This window comes from Psammomys obesus, unplaced genomic scaffold (genome assembly GCF_907164565.1).
Source record: "Psammomys obesus unplaced genomic scaffold, mPsaObe1.curated_primary_1811, whole genome shotgun sequence".
NCBI lineage: Eukaryota > Metazoa > Chordata > Mammalia > Rodentia > Muridae > Psammomys > Psammomys obesus.
This window is the reverse complement of record NW_026596046.1, coordinates 5,244,017-5,264,034: the sequence shown is the minus strand read 5'-3', so window position 1 is coordinate 5,264,034 and position 20,018 is coordinate 5,244,017. Positions and strand designations below refer to the sequence as shown.

General features: G+C 43.1%; 2 protein-coding genes across 3 annotated transcripts in view; one reads left to right on the top strand and one right to left on the bottom strand.

Annotated features, from left to right (window-relative positions):
- Lins1 (lines homolog 1) overlaps positions 1–13,781 on the bottom strand; it is a 28,979-nt gene extending 15,198 nt beyond the window's left edge. For both annotated transcript variants that reach the window (XM_055623652.1, XM_055623651.1), the window contains exon 1: positions 13,719–13,781. The gene's annotated coding sequence lies outside the window, so the exon portion shown is untranslated. The remainder of the gene's footprint in view (positions 1–13,718) is intronic.
- A 318-nt stretch (positions 13,782–14,099) lies between these two features.
- Asb7 (ankyrin repeat and SOCS box containing 7) overlaps positions 14,100–20,018 on the top strand; it is a 46,216-nt gene continuing 40,297 nt past the window's right edge. The window contains exons 1-2 of the mRNA XM_055623550.1: positions 14,100–14,656; positions 14,844–14,932. The gene's annotated coding sequence lies outside the window, so the exon portion shown is untranslated. The remainder of the gene's footprint in view (positions 14,657–14,843; positions 14,933–20,018) is intronic.

The following is a 20,018-nucleotide window of genomic DNA, read 5'->3' as shown; positions in this document are numbered from 1 at the left end:
TATAAAAAGGTCTGTGAATTTTTGTCTAGGGTTGCCATCCTTTTTAATGGTTTGACCCCTGCATGCAGGTTTTCTCGAAATAAAACACTCTTGCCAATATATTTACATATATTTATAATATTTATATTTATGAAATATATATATGTGTATATATATATATTTTAGCCAGGTAAGATAGCACATGCCTATAATCCACCTACTCAGGAGGCTCAGGCAGGAGGCCTGTTTGAGAAATTTAGGGTGGCCTTGCATCAAAAGCCAGGCAGTGGTGACACACACCTTTAATCCCAGCACTCAGGAGGCAGAGGAAGGTGGGTCTCTGAATTTGAGGCCAACCTGGTCTATAGAGAGAGCTCTAGGAACAGCAAGGCTACACAGAGAAGCCCTGGTTGGAAACAACCCCCCATCAACCAAAAAAAATAAAACAAAAAACCCAGGAGGGGAGGGAAGACTGGACACACAGCTCACTGGTAGAATGCTTGCCTGGTATCAACTTTCAGAATCATAAAAGCAAACAAACAACCCTCTCAATTTTGTGATGGGCCGTAGTCTTTCCATTCCTAGCACTGATATACATAGATTTCATTTACATCTATTAAAAATACATTAGCTTTTTTTTCTTAAAGTGGTACCTCACTTTGTAGCCCCGGATGGCCTTGAACTCATGGTTCAGTTGTTAAAGCTCCTGAGTGCTGGGTAAAAGATGTCACTATGCCCAATTTACGCTATGATCCTGATTCTTAAAGTCTCTATACCAAAAACTGAACAGAAAAGCACCCTGAAAGTACATTTAAAATGTTCTCTTAAAATATTTCTGGAAACTAACTGGGCATGGTGGTGCATGCTTTTATTCCTAGGATTTGAGTTTTATTCCTAGCATTTGTGAGTTTGAGGCCTGAATGGTCTGTCCACACAGTGAGTTTCAGACCAGCCAGAGATACATGGTGAGACCCTGTCTCAAAAATAAATAAACCTGGAAGCTGAGCATGATTGTTCTTGGTTGTAATTGCAGCACTTGGGGGTTGGGGGAAAGGACAGACACAGGAGAAAGGGGAGTACTGTAACAACCTTGGGGGCCAGTAGGATGGCTCAGGTAGTCAAGCTTCTTGCTGTCAAGCCTAAGGTCTGATCCCTGAGCCCACACACTGAATAAGGACCAACTCCCAAAGTTTTCCCCTGGTCTGTACATGTGTAAGCTTGTACAATCAAATGAATGTAAAATATCATTCAAGATCAGCCTGAGCTTTTTCAACAGCCAAACCCTGTCTCTAAATGAGCATTTTAATAATAATAACAATGACACAAACATCATCTTTGGTACCCAGTGGGTTTGAAGTCAGCCTGGAGTATATAAGACTTTGATACAAAACAAAACACAACAAAAAAAACAACAGAAAAGTTTTTCTAGGAGATGACAGAACTTTGAAGCCTTTATTGGAAAATGTGATTGCTCATTACTTAATTTCAGAATTATCAAAGAACTGCCCCTACTTCAATTTCCATAGCCAATATTGTTAGGAGACAGCTGCTTGAGTCCAGCCATCTCGGGGAAAACCTCTGTCTTACCTACAGGGACAAATCTGAATTCCTGTTCCCAGGCTCTTATCCTGCCTCTTCAATGTGTCTTGTTTATCTGTTAACCAGCAAAGGATGTAGCGAGGGAAACTGCCACTGTTATCCCGTTATCTAAACTAAGGCACACAAGTCAAAAATGTGTTGCCCATCTTGCCTAAAAGCTCCTCCACGCCTTTGTTCCCTTATCATTCTCAATTCCTGGCCAAAGTCCAAGAGGGGACCTGACTGCAAAAAGCTGAGTCAAGGGTCCTGAAACCAGGTGACCTGGATAAGGTCCAGTCACCCACTGTTTACTTCCTTGCTCAACCCCTTGTGTCAAAAAAGCAACAGCCTGCTTCGCTCCCCCTTGCTTTGTGTTCCCATCCTTTTAAAATGTTGTACCATCTCCCTTCAGTGACAGTTTAGATCATGAACTGGTTGTCTCCCTGCGCAGATGTGCAAGAACAAGGAGCTTTGATTTTTAAGCCTCCATTTCTGAAGTGAGTTTTCTCGGCTTCCACCCCAAACCCAGCATTATTAAAACACTGACTTTCTTTATACAAACTGGCCACTGGAGTTTGCCAAGAGATTCAGGATGGAGTCTTAGCTTAAGTCAACAATGGTTCAACTTTAATTGCAGCCCAAGCAGCTACATAGTTCAGATGCTGTTTATGATACTCAATGCAGAAGCTGAAGCACTCAAAACAAAGGCTGTCCTCCATGACTCTGGTTCTGAATCCACTGAGGCATCATGAATTGTGGGGAAGAAACAAGGCTGGGTTGCACATAGGAATGGCTTATAAAAGTAGGCAGGCCCACAGAATGAACATTGACCAATCAGAACTACCCTCATTTGCTTAACACAAGCCACCAGCTTGCTGTGGACATTCCTGCTCCCTTGAGGTGTTTGTAAGGTTATCTTTTCTACTTTGATATGAATTGAATTCTTTTTACCACCAGTGAATCTGACCCACACCACATTTGTCTGCGTGGACTCTGGGGTGCATCAAATACCTTCTTCCGTTTTCTCATGATCTTTGGTGTGCTATATAAGAGCTTGGAGACAACTGAAAGCCTCCCTACTTGGAACAACTCCCCAATAGGGCCATGTTTCCATGTTCCAAAGCATTTTCACCTGTCCTTGGCAATGAGAGATTAGTGTTCCTCTGAGAGTTTTCTCTGTGCTTGAGGGCCTTTGAACAACTCCACTGAAGAACAAGGACAACTACAGATTCCTGGCTGGGACCAGTTCCTTGTAGAACAAAGGCCTCCCTTCCTTCTCTCAAACTCCATAGCCCTCCAGTGGCTAGGAACCAGAGCTGTGTTACACCTTTCAATAGGAGGTCTCCAACTATGCATAGCTCTTGTGGGATCTGAAGTCTTGGGACAGAGTGGTCAACTGCTTAGTCTGTGGGGGAAAAAGACTGTTTTCTGTCTCTCCTCTTTCCATTTACAATGATCTGCACACATTGTGATGACTACTTCTTGAGGCCCAATAGTTTCTCTGCTTTCCTGACCATTGTCCCCCATGTCATCATCAGCCCCCTCCCCCGAGAATGACTACATTCATCTGAGGGTTCTCTGTGACATCAATCTACATATCCTAGACTGTGTACCCAGTGGTTCCTGACCTTTAACTGTTGGTTCCAGTGCCAAGAAGCCCTTTTAGTAAGTTAGATGTTCTCTTTGACATCTGCACCTTGAGTTCCTTGCGAACATCTTCTCAGGAAGTCCTTTATGTAAGGTGAGATATCCCTTTTGAAAACTGCTCTTCAAGTATCTCGAACCTAGGGCTCTTGTCCCCTGGAAGGGTCTGTTAGAGACTGGGAAACTGCTCTCCAGGCTTATCATGAGAACATCACCTCCTTTCCCTTCAGACTCACCCTTCAGGTAAGGGGGTAAGGGACATCTGAAAAAAGCTGGAGAAAATTTTGATCCCTAGACTCTAAACCATGAGCTCCTCTGTCTCACAGCTTAGCCCTGAGACGGAGAGGCTTGGCCCCTACTCAGTACCCTCAACTGCAGTACTGTTGTCCAGTTTGCCCTGTTCTCTTATAGCCTTAGGAAATGATTTCATGTCCCCCATGGCCAGCTCCCCTTCTCCAGCCCCAAATCTGTGAAAAAGCCCACTGTGGGTATCTGGCCAGGTTCTTGGGGTCCTCATCAGGACAGGAGTTTTCCTATCTCATCCTGGTTCCTCTCCATAACCACCTTCCCAAGAAGCTCACCCCCATTTCCTGAGGCCCCAAATCTCTCTTCCTCTCATACAGCTATTTGAGGCATACCCGTAGGGAACAAACACCTCCCGCTGGACAAAGAAGCCCTACCCTTCTGTGAGGTGGACAACAGAGAACTGAAAACCATCAGAGTCCACGTTCCCTTTCCTGTGCCTGACCTTACTCACATAGAAACTGAACAGCTCTTTTAATCAAGACCCCATCCACTTCGTTAAAGAATTCCACATAATATATAAACTGCCTCCTGTGCATGAGGAATTTGGCCATGGCCAAGAAATGGGTCAATGAGGCATGCCTATACCCTTTGTGCACTGGTCAGATTTTCTGTCAACTTGACACAGACTAGAGTCATCTGGGAAAAAGGAATTTCAATTAAGAACATACCTCTATAAGGATGGCCTGTAGGCAAGTCTGTGGGGTAGGTACTATCTTGATTAGTGATTACTATGGGAGGGCTCAGCTCACTGTGGGCAATGCCACTCTGGGAAGGTCCTGGGGTGTAAAAGAAAGCAGGCTGAGCTACCCATGGAAAACAAGCCAGGAAGCAGCATTCTTCTATGAACTCTGCTTCAATTCCCACCTCCAACTTCCCATCCTGACTTCCCTTCATGATAGACTGCCAGGTATAAGAGTGTGAAATGAACCCTTTACTCCCCAAGCTGCTTTTGATCATGGTGTTTTATCACAGCAATAGAAACCAAACAAAGACATAGTGGAAGCCCCTCCTGGGGAAGATGCAGTTCACAGACCCTAAGTGAACTTACCATGATAAGGATCTCGATGGGAGAGTCATAATTAACTATGCCCATGCTTAAGAGAGCAGGGATGAAAAGGCTACAAGGAAACCTATTAATTACACCAAATTGAAGAAGTAAAACAGGCTTACTGAGAACTCAGCCTTGCTTCATTCGGTCTTGGCCATGAGTACATACTAACTTAGATGGAGAGAATCCCAAAGGCCTTATCATTCTCAAAGTCAAGTATATCAGCCAAGATTCTTCAGATATCAGACAAAAACTTCAGACACTAGACAGAGTCCAACCCCCTCGTCCCACTTTATTAGGTATAGCCTGTATGACATTTACTGATTAGGAGGAGGCCTCAGGCAGCCAGAAGAAAAGGTAATGAGATAAGCAACAGGCCTAGTACACTAGAGCAATCACACACCATGTCTATGCCAGGGCAGCCCCCGGTACCTTCCTGGCATGGTCCAATCCTCTATGTTAAAACCCAAGTTGATTAGAACTTTCTCTCCTGACTCACAAGGACCCTCACTGGGCTGTTACAACTGCTGCCAAGTAGAATGCATCATTCAAATCTGCCAAACTGCATGTGTCCTTAGGTGGAATTGTGGGACCCTGAAAAATGGACTGCCCCTCTCTTGCTCAGGAGGAGGGGCCATCTCAGTGACAGAAGTCCACAGGCATTATGGCAGGAGGACTGACAGTTAACTTCTGACTCTGTTCCTTTATAATAAGTCCACTGTGGAAAGGAGCCATCCTGAGCTTTACTGACCGGGCCCAGAGTCTATACTGACTCCTAGGTTTTCCATCTCTACGGAAGAGCCTTGAGTGACAGTTCTGTTCTCAGGAGCTGGAGTGAGGGGTCTGCAGCATTCAATACAGTTTTGATCTTTCCTGCATAGCTATCACTGGACGGCTCCAAAGTCTAACTTTTCTAATGTACCACAGATTTAGATCAGGCATTCAAATAGTTTTGAGCTGGAATATAGCTCAGTGGTAGAGCATTTGTCTAGTATATGTGAGCTGCTGGGTTCTAGCCCCAGCACCCCTCATTTTAGTACAAGAATCTTGAGGGGTTCTACCACCACCCCTCATTTTAGTACAAGAATCTTGAATATCATCTAAGACAATATTCTCATATTCTAGCATCAGAATTCCCTGGAAGGCTTGTTAGAATATGAACAACATGTTCACTCTGCCATCCCAGATTCTGACTTTGTGGGTCTGGGAAGGCCCAACAATTAGACCAAAGATGACACTAAAAATTTCTGCTCAGTCTGTTTGATGATACTGGTAAGAAATCTGAGTTCCCTGGCTTCATATCACACTGTGCGAAGCATTTTCTAAAAGCGGAACATTGCATTAATATTAAAAGTGGCAGTTTTCTACTTAGGTAATACAATGATTAAACAGTCCTTCAGAAATCAATTTTCATGGGAAAGGTTCACTGCTCTTTACCACCTCATGTCCTGTAAGTGGCCCCTATTTGCTGCGCCAGTGAGAGCAGCATCTACAAAGCAGTTTCTCTAGTCATCCCTATCTGTCTTTCTGCCAGGTGCAGCTGGACCATGGATACAAGTATGTCAGTGGGTGACATCTGTGTCTATTATGGCCCTATTTATCATTCCCTGGTCCCTACACAATCCCATCCAGAATGGCACCTCCATCATCCAGAGTACAACCTTTATTTTCTTGACTACCACCTGCTTTAGAAGCCAGATATGGCATACACAGAAGACACTATAAATGATGAAAAATTCCCAAGCCCCAGATTCTACAGAGACCACGCATATCATATTTGCTACATTTGGGGTTGGGACTTCCTCCAGTGAGTCATTCTTTAAGATTTATTTGAGTATTTAACCATTGAAAACAAACCCATGTTGCTTTATATATGACTCAATATTTTTAAATGAATAAACCAAATACTATGCACAAGGTACACATACAAAGATTTGTGTGTGCATGTGCGTATGTCACATGTGTTCAGGTGCCTGCAGAGGTCAGACAATCAGATCTTGTGGTGTTGGCATTAGAGGTAGCTGCGAACCCCTTAAACATGGGAGCAAGAAACTGAACCTGGGTCCTTTAAGAAGCACTGTGTGTACTTGAGAGAGCTGGATATGGAGGTGGATATGTCTCTGCAATCCCAGCACTGTGGAGACAGAGGTTAGGAGGATTTTGAGGTGCACTGGCTAGCTAGCCAGGCCTAACTGGCAAGCTCCAAGTCAATGAAGGATCTTGATTCAAATGAGGTTGTTGTTGTTTCTGGCACCCAAGGCTATCCTGTGGCCTTCATCCACATGAACACATGTATAAACCCACTCGTGTAACCACATATGTATGCACTTAAGTGCGTGCGCGCACGCGCATGTGCGCATACACACACACACTGGCTACTGCAGGCCACCTTCTTGAAAGGTTACTCTAGTATAGTCAAGCAAATCTGTTAGGTCCTATGACTGCTTCTTCAAGGACAAAAAGCCCATCATAAGATTCGGTGAGGTTTTTCATGAGGTTTCTCAGGACCAAAAAACAACAGCCCAGGTTTCAGCAGGAATTAGAGATCAGTACAGTGGACTTGATGCTTATCTGGTGAAGAGAGGTCCTGAGGTTGCCTCCTGACTTTAGCCAACAATTTGCAGGAAGAACAACATGCCTGAGCTGGCTGCTACATAAACGTGCTGTCCCCAGTGAAGTCATCACTAAAAAAAAAAAACAAAACCAACTCTAAAAATATGTAATCTTGTTTAAATTGCCTTTGAGTAGTCAAAGATGGGTGGTGGTCAGAACAATCACAGAAACAAGATTTTAAAGCAACAACTGCATGGACTCCAGAAACAGGAGAACCAGCTTACGAGTAACGTGGGCAAGGCTGCAGAAGCGACCCTGTCACAGCCGCACCAGACGCCACCTAGCAAACAGAACACGCTCCTCACACATCCCTGGACTGTGAAATTCCCAAAAGTCTCTTCTGAGAGCCGTGAATGATGGAAGAAAGAACAGCGTCCATTTCTTCTTACAAAGCCATGAAATAATCCAGGCTGGAGAGATGCTTCAGTGGTTAAGGGCCCTTTCTCACTCTTGCATAGGACCTGAATTCAGCTGCCAGCACCCACACGGTGCTCCTTAATTCCAGATCTGGAGGAATAGGATACCCTCTTCTGGCCTCCTCAGGCATCAGCATACATGTGGTGCACAGCCATACAAGGAGACAAACACTCATTCCCATAAAACAGAAACCAATCTTAGAAGAAAAAGCAGTATTCTGAAATTCTACCTACCTACTTTTTACATCAAAGTGAGAAGCTATCCCAGAGGAGTGGCTTCCACATCGGGAAGGTCTAAGTGCACCCAGGAAGGTCATTTGCCTTTGCTGTATGCAGGTCCTGTGTAGCTTTTTGGTGGCACTATTTAAGAACTGGGCCTAACATGATCCTGTGTAAGAATGCCACTTACACTAAAAGATAAGATAGGGCTTACTATTAGGAACTAGAAAGGCCAATCATTTATTCTTATTTCTTCAATAAAACTTAAATATATGTAGCTATTTTATAATGTTGAAAAATCTTGAAAGTTTAAAAACACAGTAAATAATCAACTATTCAAATATTTTGCCCACACAGATACTGTAAATATAACATGTCTTAATATTAAAAAGCCAATGTGCTATAATACCAATGTTTCTTGTATTTAAAAAATTAAAATGGGCTAGCAAGACAGCTCAATGGATAAAGATGCTTTCCTCCAAAGGCTCACCACCTGAGTTTGATCCCTGAGACCTACCAGGTGGAAGGAGGAACCAACTACTGAAGTTGTCCTTTGAGTTAGGCGAGATGGCACAGGCCTGTAATCTCAACACTCTGGGAGGCAGAGGCAGGTGGATCTCTGTGAGTTCGAGGCCAGCCTAGTCTAAAATTCGAGTCCAGGACAGCCAAGGCTACACAGAGAAACCCTGTCTTGAAAAAAAAAAAATTAAAGTTGTCTTCTGACCTCCACATGCACACACACACACACAATAAATATAAAAAGTTTCTTTTTTAAAACTAAAAACCAACCTTACTATGGTAAGAAAAAATGAAATTAAATCAGTTTTTTTTTTTGTTGTTGTTGTTGAAATATATTTACTATTTTTAAAATTTGAAATTCTCTGTAGTCTGATTTTGGGGGTCAGAAACTTTCTATTATGTAAACACTGCCCTTATCCTCATGTAAACAAAATGGTAAATAGTTGTTTGTATAGATGCTTAACTGGGAATATGCATGGAGTTGGCTAATTTAAATTCACTCTTTGTTATACAGAGTGCTAATTTTTATTTTGGTAACATCTAATTTTTTGTCATTTGAGCAAATTTTCTAAATGCTTCTAAAATAAATAAGATCTGAAGTCTAGGGCTGGGGTGTAGCTCAGTGACGCAGTATCTGCCTTGCAGGTATAAGTGTGCCTTCGTTTGATCCCTGTACGACAAGAAAAGCAAACCAAAGAAAAAGCGACCCCTGACCGCTCCAAAGCTCTGTAATCTAAACTACTTTCAAGCCAAAGAATAACAATTTAAGAATGAAAATCTGATAGCCAAAGTCAATAAAGCAAGTTGGGGCTCTCCAGTAGCACACCCTGTAAAACTCTGACTATCTGATGTTCCTCCTGATAGCTCTACAGCTCTTGAAAAGTTGCTACGACTCAAATGTGGGTTTTTAACTGGAAGATGGCCAAGTTGGCCATGCAGAGAGAGCACAGTGACCCTCACAAACGCGTTGCCAGACCTTCCAGTCGCCTCAGCAGTAGCATCTGGCCTGAGCTGTGAGTGCTCTGCCACTGTGTTCTCTCTACTTCACACACAGATTCCTCAAGCCCCTCTTTCGAGTTCCCTTCCTTCTTCATAGACTTTGAAACTGCCTGGTTCTAAGCAAATGTTCAAAAACTAACTTGTAAATTACATTTGAACTGTTAAAAAAATCACTTTAACATATGTGAAGATCTAATAGGTTTTTATCTATTTTTATCTATGACTCATAAATTAGGCAACGTCTCATTTAATGATTGTTCTCTTTTTTCTTTTCTCCCTCCCACCCCAACTAGGGCTCAGGATTAAGCCCAATGTCTCCCACATGCTAGGCAAGTACTCTACCCCTGAGCCAAACTCCAGAAATCATATAAAGAGACAGAAAAGACATTCTAAGGTGACTGGATAGTGGAGCTGTGCCCCAGAGGCAGAAAAACAAAAGGAGAAAACAGAAAGATGCTGACTTCTGAGTCATTTTCTTTACAGGAATGACACAGGACATCCTTTCATGCTGGCTCAAGCACACCGGCCCTGATGGAGCCCCTGCTGTACAGTCCCTGAGAAGTTTTTATTTTATCATTATTATGACTTTTTTTTATCATTTTATTTTATATTTTATTTTATCATTATTATAAACAAACAAGCAGTTTATTTCAAGGTTAAGTTTGATTACCTATACTTAGTACAAACAGCTGTTCTGGTTTGGTCTAGTTGGTCAGAAAGGCCTGGTGCAAAGCAAAGGCCTCTGACAGGTTTCTCTCACATTATAAAAAAGTGGCATACCACTGCAAGAAAAGACTAGATTGTTTCTTTAAACTTACAAAGCCCCAAACCTTGAGAGCTCTGGAGACCTCATGCAGGGCCTTATGGGAAATGACTTCCATTAAAATCACTTTAGGCAGAATTTCAGACTAAGCCTAGACTAACTTGTGTGTTGGTGCTTTAAATGAACTGAAAGGCAAAGGAGCTAGACTAAAAGCAAGATGTTTTGTTTTCCAAACTGTTTGCGGAAATCCTTTGTTTTTACAGTAAATCACTGTAGAGTAAAAGATCCAGAGTTAACCAAAACACAGCATTCATCAGTCCCTGATATAACTGGTTTCTAATTATAAGTTAGGCATTCATTTTAAAGAGAAACTTCAAGATCTGAAATTACAAAAAGATGACTGACAGGCAGCACCAAGGATAAAACTGATGATTAAAAAGCTTTGGAAAATATGTGGAATCCTTCAAAATAGCTTGTGTCGTTGTTCGGGGTGTCTGATTGATTGATTGCTTGTTGTTAGAATTCTGAACCTGCTTGCAGAGTCCCACACATTCCTTTGAATGTGTAGTTACATAGCTCTGGCTTCGACACATATTTGATCTAAATTAATAGCCAGGAGTAGTTGAAATTTTCTTATATGACAACCTGGTTCTTACGGAAACTAAACTTACACATTTTCTAAGTAAACTATTATTAAAGATGTTCCCCTAGGCTGGCAAGATGGCTCAGGACCTTATGCCTGGGACCCACAGAGTGGAAGGGGCAAACATCTTGCAAGCTGTCTTCTCACCTCCATATGTGGTGGTCACTCCCCCCCCCCCTACACACACACACACACCACTTAAGTAAGTTTAAGAAAATGCAGAGATGGTCTAAGAACTTGTGTTTTCTGAGAAGCTTCATATTGGCACAGGCAAAGAAACCTGTGGGGCTCACTAAAGGCAGCAGTAACTTAATCTCTAACCCATACTGGTCACATGCCCATGCCTGGGATGCAGATTTTAAAATAAACCCACTACTCTTCCCTAGAATTTTTATACATTCTTTCCACTTAAAATTTTATCACTTGAGCCAGGCTCAGTGGTGAATGCCTGTAATCCCAGAGCTCTGGGTGACAGAGGCAGGCGGATCTCTGTGAGTTCAAGCCTAGTCTACAAAGTGAGTCCAGAACAGCCAAGGCTACACAGAGAAACCCTGTCTCAAAAAACCAAGGCAAAAAAATTAAATGGTCTTTTGGCCAAAGGGACAGATTCTTTAAAAGAAATGTAGGTCTATGTTCACACAGGTAACAACTGTGCAGTTTTTCCATGGGGGAAAAAAAAAGCCTGCCTTTTCTATAAGGACACTGACTCTTGACAAGGCTTCTCCATCTCCAGAAAGTCTTTCTCCATCAGGCTCTCTATCCTCTTTCTCTACTGTTCTCGCACTGTCAGAACCTTTCAGAGTTCAGCCTTCCCCATACCTTTTCTCAGAATAATTTCACAGACTTTCATGCCTTCAATTTTCCTTCTACAAGTTAGGGCTTACTTCCTTTTTGGGTTATATACAACCTCATTGCCTTATCTTGAGGCTACATCCCACTAAACACACCATAAGCAGAAAACCCCCTTATTAAAAGCTAACTTACTAACCATGTCTACAACAGTCACATTAGCCTACAGGTGGGCAAATTTCGTCTAGTACAAACTCATTATATAAAAATACCAAACCTCCCATGCCCTTTATTAAATGCTGTGAGAAACCATATCTGCATGTATATAGGAGACCTAGCCAGGCCTTCTACAGACATTAGGAGATATAAAAACACAACAGCCCAACAAATGCTGGAAACACTTCAGAGCACTGGCTATCTTCCCTGGTGATTGTGCCACTGCTTAGGAGCCATGGCGAGCTGCCACTGCTAAGCATCTTGAGAGACAGGCTATAGGACTAATCGCTCCAGGAAAAATTTACAAGGTGGAGTTTAGCTTCCACTGAACACGCACAGTAACTCTGTATGTAAGTACCCACATACCTCCTGCAGAGAGGAGATCAGATAGGTATCCTCATAAACAACTCATGCCATACCCTTCAAACTCACTTTTCTCTGTACCCCTTTCCAGCTCAGTGTATGGAGTACACAGGAGCTATACATGGAGGCCAAAAGCCTTTCATTTTGGAACCCCTTCCTTATGCCATTTCTCACTGTTCTCACTGTCACGGCTACAGTAAACCACTTTTACCCTTGACACAGACAACAGATTCCTTCCTAAGTAGTATCTTGGCTTATACTATACACATCCACATTCTAAAACATCTATTTTTCTTAGGATACTGTCCCAAACTCCAAAAAGCACATAGTCTTGCAGGGTCTTTAAGATCTGCCTATTGGAGTCTCTTCACTTTTGTGCCCACAAGCTAATTCATAGGCTTTCTCTGGAGGTTCCCAAAGACTCTACAATTGGAAGGTATCCATCCAGGCTTTCACTAACCCATTTTTTTCTGTGAAAAAACATTCAGCTGTCTGTGCATCTACTCTCACCTTTTAACTGGGAATCTGCGAGGCCCTACAAACATTGTATGTATTCAAGTGAGGACCAGACAGTATGGCCCCAATGTTCCCTGTCAAAAACACATATCGTTGAACTCAGATATTTCAGTTTTTTGGTGTCCCCGCCAACCCCTGCCCCACTATGACCTTTACTGGCAATGAGTGAACTTCCTAAGAGGTAACTCCTGTGGAAGACTTTTGGATAAGTGAGCAACAGCCTAGAAGATAGGAACCAGAGGCAAAATGAACACTTGACTCCCACCTGCAACAAAATATCTCAATAGGTTACATCATCTGCAGTAAGCTAGTTCCCCAAAACAGCTTTCTCTATTATGCAAGACATAAACTATAATCCTTCAGGCATGACCTATGGATGCTGCAAAATCTGCAGCCTGCCCCGACCCTCTCAGCTCATTTCCATCTTTCTCCCCCTTTCTCTGCTTCAGTCACAAGGCTTTCCTTCCGTTCCTCTAAACATAAATATAAATAAAGCTTATTCCAGTACCAAAGGCTCTGCAATGCTGATTAGCTCTTCCTGCAAAACTCTTTCCTCAGATCTCTGTTGGGCCAACATTTTGTCATTCACGTCGCACAAACGTCATTCTCTGAGAGACCTCTCCTGACAATCTTTAGAGTCCATTGCGTCCTAATCAAACTACATTGCATTACTTTTTTTTTTTTTCGTTTCCCTAATCATTTTGCAGTTTCATCTTGTTACGATAAAAGCAAAAATATGGTTCACGAAGTCTCCCCAACAACTAGAGTAGTGACAAGCCAGCAAACACTGGCTAAGGGAGTACATGCCCACTTTTCATTTTCCCCCGCTCGTTTTCATTCACAGGAAAGCCCTTGACCCCGCATCGCGATCCCAAAAAAGCATGCTCTCTCGTAGGCTGGGCGAGACGTCGGCAGCCTGGAAGCTAACCGGGTCTCAGAGACCGACCGATGCACCGAGGACCCGCCACTCGTTTCCAAGAAGCGCTGCAGAGCGGGAGGGAGCCAGGGCCCTCCTCGCCCGCCCTCGGCCCGGCCGCCTCGTCCGTCGCTCGGTCTGGCGCGCACACGCTGCCCCCGCCTCCCAGCTCAACTTGGGCTCGGGGCTACCTGGCTGCCAGCCGGCCGGGCCACGCCGCCGTCATCCCGCCACTCGCGTCCATTACTGCCCACTCCGGGCCACCGTACTTCACCGAAGGCAGCGCCGGCCCCTCCCTCAGCATGCGTAGAAGCCCCATTCGTAGTACAGTGTCTCTTAGCAACCGCTTCGAGTCTCCAGGCCGGGGGTGGAGCCTCGGAAATCACCGCGGGGAAGCGGAGGGACTAAGTAAGAGCAACCAATCGGAGACGAGTCCCGGCCTCTACCAGCCCGCCTCCTTTAACTGTCGCGAACCCGCAGGCAGCTTTACGGCAGCCAGGGGGTGGGGGCCACTGGCTGAGGAGAAGGAAGCAACCAACCAACCAAGCCGCCCCCACCCCCTGCCCCCCCACCCCTACTCACCGCGGATCTGGTTTACGGCTTGGAGCGCAGGCTTCAGTGCGGCAGCTGATTGGTTGCGGAAGGCTTGGTCCCATCCCAGTGACCCCAAAGTGCTGGAAGGAGGGGGCGGGGGTGGCCCAGTGCAAAGTGCATCCCGAAAGCCCCCTGTCGGGACACCCCGCTGCTGACACTTCGGACCTGGTACGACTTGGGGTCTTTCTGTGCCCAGACCTCTTGAGTCCCTCGGTAGCTGGAAGCCTCCGGCCCGGTGCGCGGCAGACCCCTGGTCTGAGCCCCTGGACCGGGACTGCTTCCCTCCCCCACCCCCCGCCCCCAACCCAAGCCGGCACTTCCTCCCAGCACCCCTTCCCGGAGACTGCTCAGAGGCCAAGCCGGCCAGCCCCAGCCTGAACGGCTATCTGGATGCTCTCCGGGCTGGGGCCGTGAAGCACTGAGGAGGATCAGGAACACGGTGTCCGGCCCTGCCTGGGGTGTTTCGTCAATGGAGAAGTTGGTGAATGTGGAGGAGGCTGAAAGGAGGGAGAGGAGCTGCAGCTTGAGGAGACAGGTAAAGTCAGTTTCTTCCCCACAAGGGGAAGGGGCTGGCTGGGTGTTGGGAGGGGTGGGGGGGAGGAGAAGACTTGCTCGCGCCTTCCTGCCCTTGCCACTTTACAGCTGGTCCTTGGCTTCCCCATCCTCAGAGCCCTCTTCTCGACCCTGGATCACTGCACCACTCATTGGTTTCTGTTTTCCAGGTTTGAGCTGGCTGGAGGCTACTCGCGAGCAGAAGGGGGTCTGGCCACCCACCAGAGAAGCAATAAACGGACCAGCATCCTCTCTAAAGGTAAGGAGCCAGACCTCCCTTCCCCCATTGTTTATTCCTGGCCCCTACCTCATTAAGCAGTGCTTTATTTTCAGGGTGGTTGCCTGGGAATGCAAGCTTTCCTAGACCCTAGTTTCCTAACAAAAATAGAAACACTGCTCAATCCTTAACATCTCAATAACTTCTTTACTCTAGAACTGTCTTCTGGTTCCCCTTCAGAGAGTTTCCGTGTTTTGCATTATCTTTTGGTACACTGTGTCATTTACTTTGCTCTGAGGCTTTGAGACCTTTTTGTAGTTCCCCGCCTAACTTACCCTCATAGGGATTCCACAATTTCATGTTAATTGCTTGTTAATTTTGAATGATACTGCTTTGAATTCAACCACAATTTACTGTTTTCCCCCATGTAAGTTTTTCTCTCTACCTCCATCAGGAAAGCTTCAGTTACCTAACTGATAATGGCTTAGTAGCAGAAGGTGAACTGGAGGATTGAAACTTAGAAGTTTTAAAGAAAATAATTTGATTTGGTTTTCCTCGAAAAGGTGAATGTGTGTAGCTTAGGAATGGGAACTGTATGAAAGCAATGTTAGCCCCTGAAGCAAAGTATAGTTTACTCTGGATTTTTGTGTGTTTGTGTGTTGCAAAATGGATGGACACTGGAGTTGTTTTAAAGTGATAATATTTGCTGCATCTCTGATGTTCTAGGTGAACTTATAAAAATTTACATTGTGTTCTCCTTGACAGTAGTGGCACAGTCAGGAATTTTAAAACAAAGTAATGTTTTGGTATGTTTAGCTATCTGGTGCTTTAGTTTTGGCAGTGGTCATTCTTGTTTTCTCATTTTAAAACCTGTGGGGAGAATATGCTAGATTGAAATGTAAGCACCTAAGTCATGTGCTAGGTTTCTGCTGCCTATTTTGTGGCTGCCTCTGAAAATGCCCTACAGGTGAGTTTAGAACATTACTGTAAAGAGAGAATAGACATAAAAACCCATATAGACAGAAATTATATAAGGGGCAACCCAGAGACTGCCTAATGAATAACTCTATAACATTTGTTATCACAAATAAAAAGTGTCTCATTTATTTTAATACCTCAATTTTTTGTGACTTCAGTACAAAGAAGTATTTAAAAGGATAGGCTTCTTACTCTGTTCCTTCAGATTTTCTGTCTTGCACATACACAAAAAACAACACCTTTTGAGTCTGCTGATCCTTAAGACATAAAGATAATTTTAAGGGATTCTGAGGTCTTGCATATTTTTAAGACTTGAAACTAGTTGCCATAGAAAAGAGTATGTTCTGAATGGAATTTAAAAGTAATATGTATTAGCTCTGTGTGAAAGGCCCTCTCTATAATTGCTATGCTTTTTTTAATTTTTGAAACAGGGTTTTTCTGTGTGGCTTTGGCTGTCTGAAACTGTCTGTAGACCAGGCTGGCCTTGAACTCAGATCTTCGTGCCTCTCCCTCCTGAGTGCTGGGATTAAAGGCATGTTCCATCATGCCTAGTTATAATTGCTATCCATTCAAGGCTGAGGCAGGAAGATAGAGATTGTTGGAGTCAACCTGGGCTGTCTGCAGAGTAAGACACAGTTTTAAAGAACCAAGTGAAAGAAAGAGGAAAAAACCTAATATTCATCAGTGACTATACTATGGAGAAAATTTAGGGTATCATTCATGTGTATGGGAATCGATGAAAGGTCTCTCAAGTTAAAGGTGGTTGTTATTTAAATACAGAACTGGAGCAGTGGCTCAGTAGTTAAATATGGAACTCAGCAGTGTGATGCTTTCTGTGTATTTTATAACTTTTTCAAAAATGGTAGTAAGATATTTGAAGTGTATTTCAAAGATCAAATGCAGTATATATTTTGTAGTCTAGCCTCCTCAGTAGAGGTAGGGGGCATTTTTCTGCTTCAGAGGTAACCTTAGCATGTATTTGCCAGGAATCCTAAGTGAGGAATATTTTTACCTGAGATTGTAAATGAGGATCTTGAGTCACACTTGTAAAGACAGGACATTGCTCTCTCCTGGTTTCCAGCTAGGTCATCATTGCTGCTTAAGAGATAGTATGTGGACCTGCTCAGCTGACAGTGGTTTTTCTGAGATGAAGCGATGAATGTATGTGCATCTCTCCTTCCCCCCACACAAGCAGGGGGAGAGATTTTGATAATTAGCAGAGTTGAGAATGTTTGGTCCAGGCTCTGTCAGATGTTTGAAATTTTATCTAATTTGGACATTTATTTAACAACATGACCAGCTAGATATGGTTGTCATCTTAGTAATAATTTTATTGTGAGTGGCATGGGAGGGCACTTACCTGATTATTTGGTAACAACGTACAGATTTATATCACAGAAGAATAATTGATGCTATTCAGTGCTACATCTTTAGAATATTATGACAACTTCTGCCCTTTATACTTAAAGTGATGTCATTCACAATTAATTCTGTGTGTACATTATGTATGAACTAAATGAATGTCTTATTTTGTTTGTGTGTGTGTGAGTGCATGCACGCACGTTTACATTTAGCCGTGGTGATACCGTTCTCAAAATGTGTAAATAAAGTTAGATACAGTTTCTATACCCAAAACTTGACCTTCGGTTTTTCATTTCATTTTCATTTGAACCCACTCCTCCAGTGCAATGTTCTCACAAATTTCTGAGGCACTGAGCTGAGGCTGCTAAGTTTGATTTGACTTGGCATGCCAGCTGTTAGTAGGACACTATTGACAAAGCATTTCTAATAATGTGTGGTTTAAGCTTTGGGTTGGGTCTGGATAATTGATTCTAAACTTTTCTCTATCACCTCATCCACATTTTGTGAAACTCATTGGGTTTTCTACTAGAATTTATGTGAGTCATAGTTAAGTGATAAGGGATAATAAATCTTTGTGTCGCACAGAGGTTCGGTAATTTGGAGGAAATATGATATCCTTCTTTAGGGACCTAAACACTATGGTATGTTGAGTGATACCAAAATAACACCTGCTTTATTTTTGGTGTCAGACTCCTGATTGTATAAGTGGAACTCGGCACTTGCCTGTGGACCATGTTGTGTACTTTGACCTGGCAGAGTAGCTTTCTCTATCTGGCTTCCCTCTGGGGTCTTGTGAGCCATTAGTGGATTTTTAGTTTTTGTCCTCAGAGCCAGTATCTTCTAAGTTATAGATTTTCTTTCCATATCTTGGTTTACTCTGCAAAGAAATGCAGAAATGTCTTGTCTTGAGCTGGGAACTGTTACCTTGTTTTTTGTTGGTTTTGGGACCAGGAAACAGATTTCTCATTTGAGTCACTTTTTGAAAAGTTGCAGGAGTAGGCAGCAGGCCAGTGGTCCTAACACTTGGGAGGCTGAGGCAAGAGGATCCCTGATTGCCAACCAGCTGTCAGTACACATAGGAGGTTCGGTGTCTCAACCCAACAAAACAAGAAACCATGGAAGAAAACAATAAGCAAAATTCATTAATATCTAGTCTTGTGCCAAAGAAAATTGTAGTGATGTCAGACTTGTTGAAGGCTGTGTATTCTTGGGTGAATTTCAAGCATGCCTTGATTTATGGGTACATTCTACTTAACTCTATTATTTCAATATGGAAAATGTATTAATTCAATATAGAAAATTTGGTCTTAACTGAATGAATTTCACTTGCCATCTGTAAAGAAATTAGGCAGTGACAAATTTGTAGTATCCAATGTGGCCAACTGTTTGAAATCTTGGAGACCTAGGTTATCTTTTGACTTCATTACGGTTGAAAAGGTGATTTAGCAACATGTAAGCATAGTGTTTACATTAAGTACTAAGACCATTTAAGAAAATGACATTCATTGGAAAAGATGATTCATTTTGATACCTCTGAAGTCTTCCATATTTGTTATTTACTTTTTTCTGGCTGAAACCTAGAATGTAATTTCCAGAGGTGGGTCTGGTTTAAGTAGTTGCTGGAGTCTACAGCCACCATAGAAACCTCCATGAAGGTGTATTATCTAGAAAATTTGTTCCTTTGTAATGAGTCCTGTTCTATCGGTGATTTCTGTGAGCCATCAGATTTTTAACTTGCATTCCCTACAGGAAACTAGGCTTTTCCATTCCAATCTTTGGCTTTTCCTGTTTTTTTTTTTTTTCTGTGAATCTTTGTTGTAAGGTTGTATTTGTTCTTAACATCCATGGTGCTTTTTCTCTCTATTTTATATGTACCTGAGTGCCCATAAGTAACACCAAGAGAAAATTAACTGCTAGTCTGACACCATAGGCTTTGGGGCTCCTTTGGTAATAAATCTTCGCCCTTTGTAATTCACAGTGGTACAGGTAACAGAGACTATGTGTCTATGGTGCACCATGAGTGTGTTTTCCCCTCGATGCTGATGCAGCGTGTGTGTGCAAAGAGTGACGCTTTAAACATCTGTGCTTATGTGTAAGCATACTATTGGAAGAGGAAGAAATCTTAAACTATCTTGTATTTTTTAAAGTGTTATTTTAAGAGCTTCTCAGAGAGGTGGCTCAGTGGTTAAGAGTTCTTCCTTGCAGAGAACCCAGGTTCAGTCCCCAGCACCCACAGGGTTACTCACAACTGCCTGTGACTCCGGTTCCAGGGGGTCTGAAACCTTATTCTGACTTTTTCAAACACCAGGCATGTCTGTGGAGCACGTACTTGCAAGTAGGCACTCACATATACACACAAAATTTTTTTTTAATTAAAAATGTTTTTGAAATGTCATTTTAAATGTACAGCACTATTTTAAGAAGCCTTGAGCTGTGCTGATCACACACATCAGGTGCTTGGTGGCCATCTCCTTGTTCCATTAAAGTCTCTCACATGGAATTGTTACATTATTATCTTTCTTGCAAGGAGAAATAATTTGATCCTTTCTTTTAACACCATGCCTTTTCCTGATATTATTGAACACTATTTGCTTTTGTCAACTCCTACCTCTCAGATTTCCTCTCTGTCATGCCCAGCTGTCTCTGGAAGTGGTGATGGGCATGTGGAGACCACTGCAAATCTTCAAGAACTCTTAAAGGCTTGAAGCCACATTGGGACATTTTCATGTCCGTAGGGATACAGAGAATACTGAAGACACGCTTAGAAGTAAGATGTTTGATAACGTTC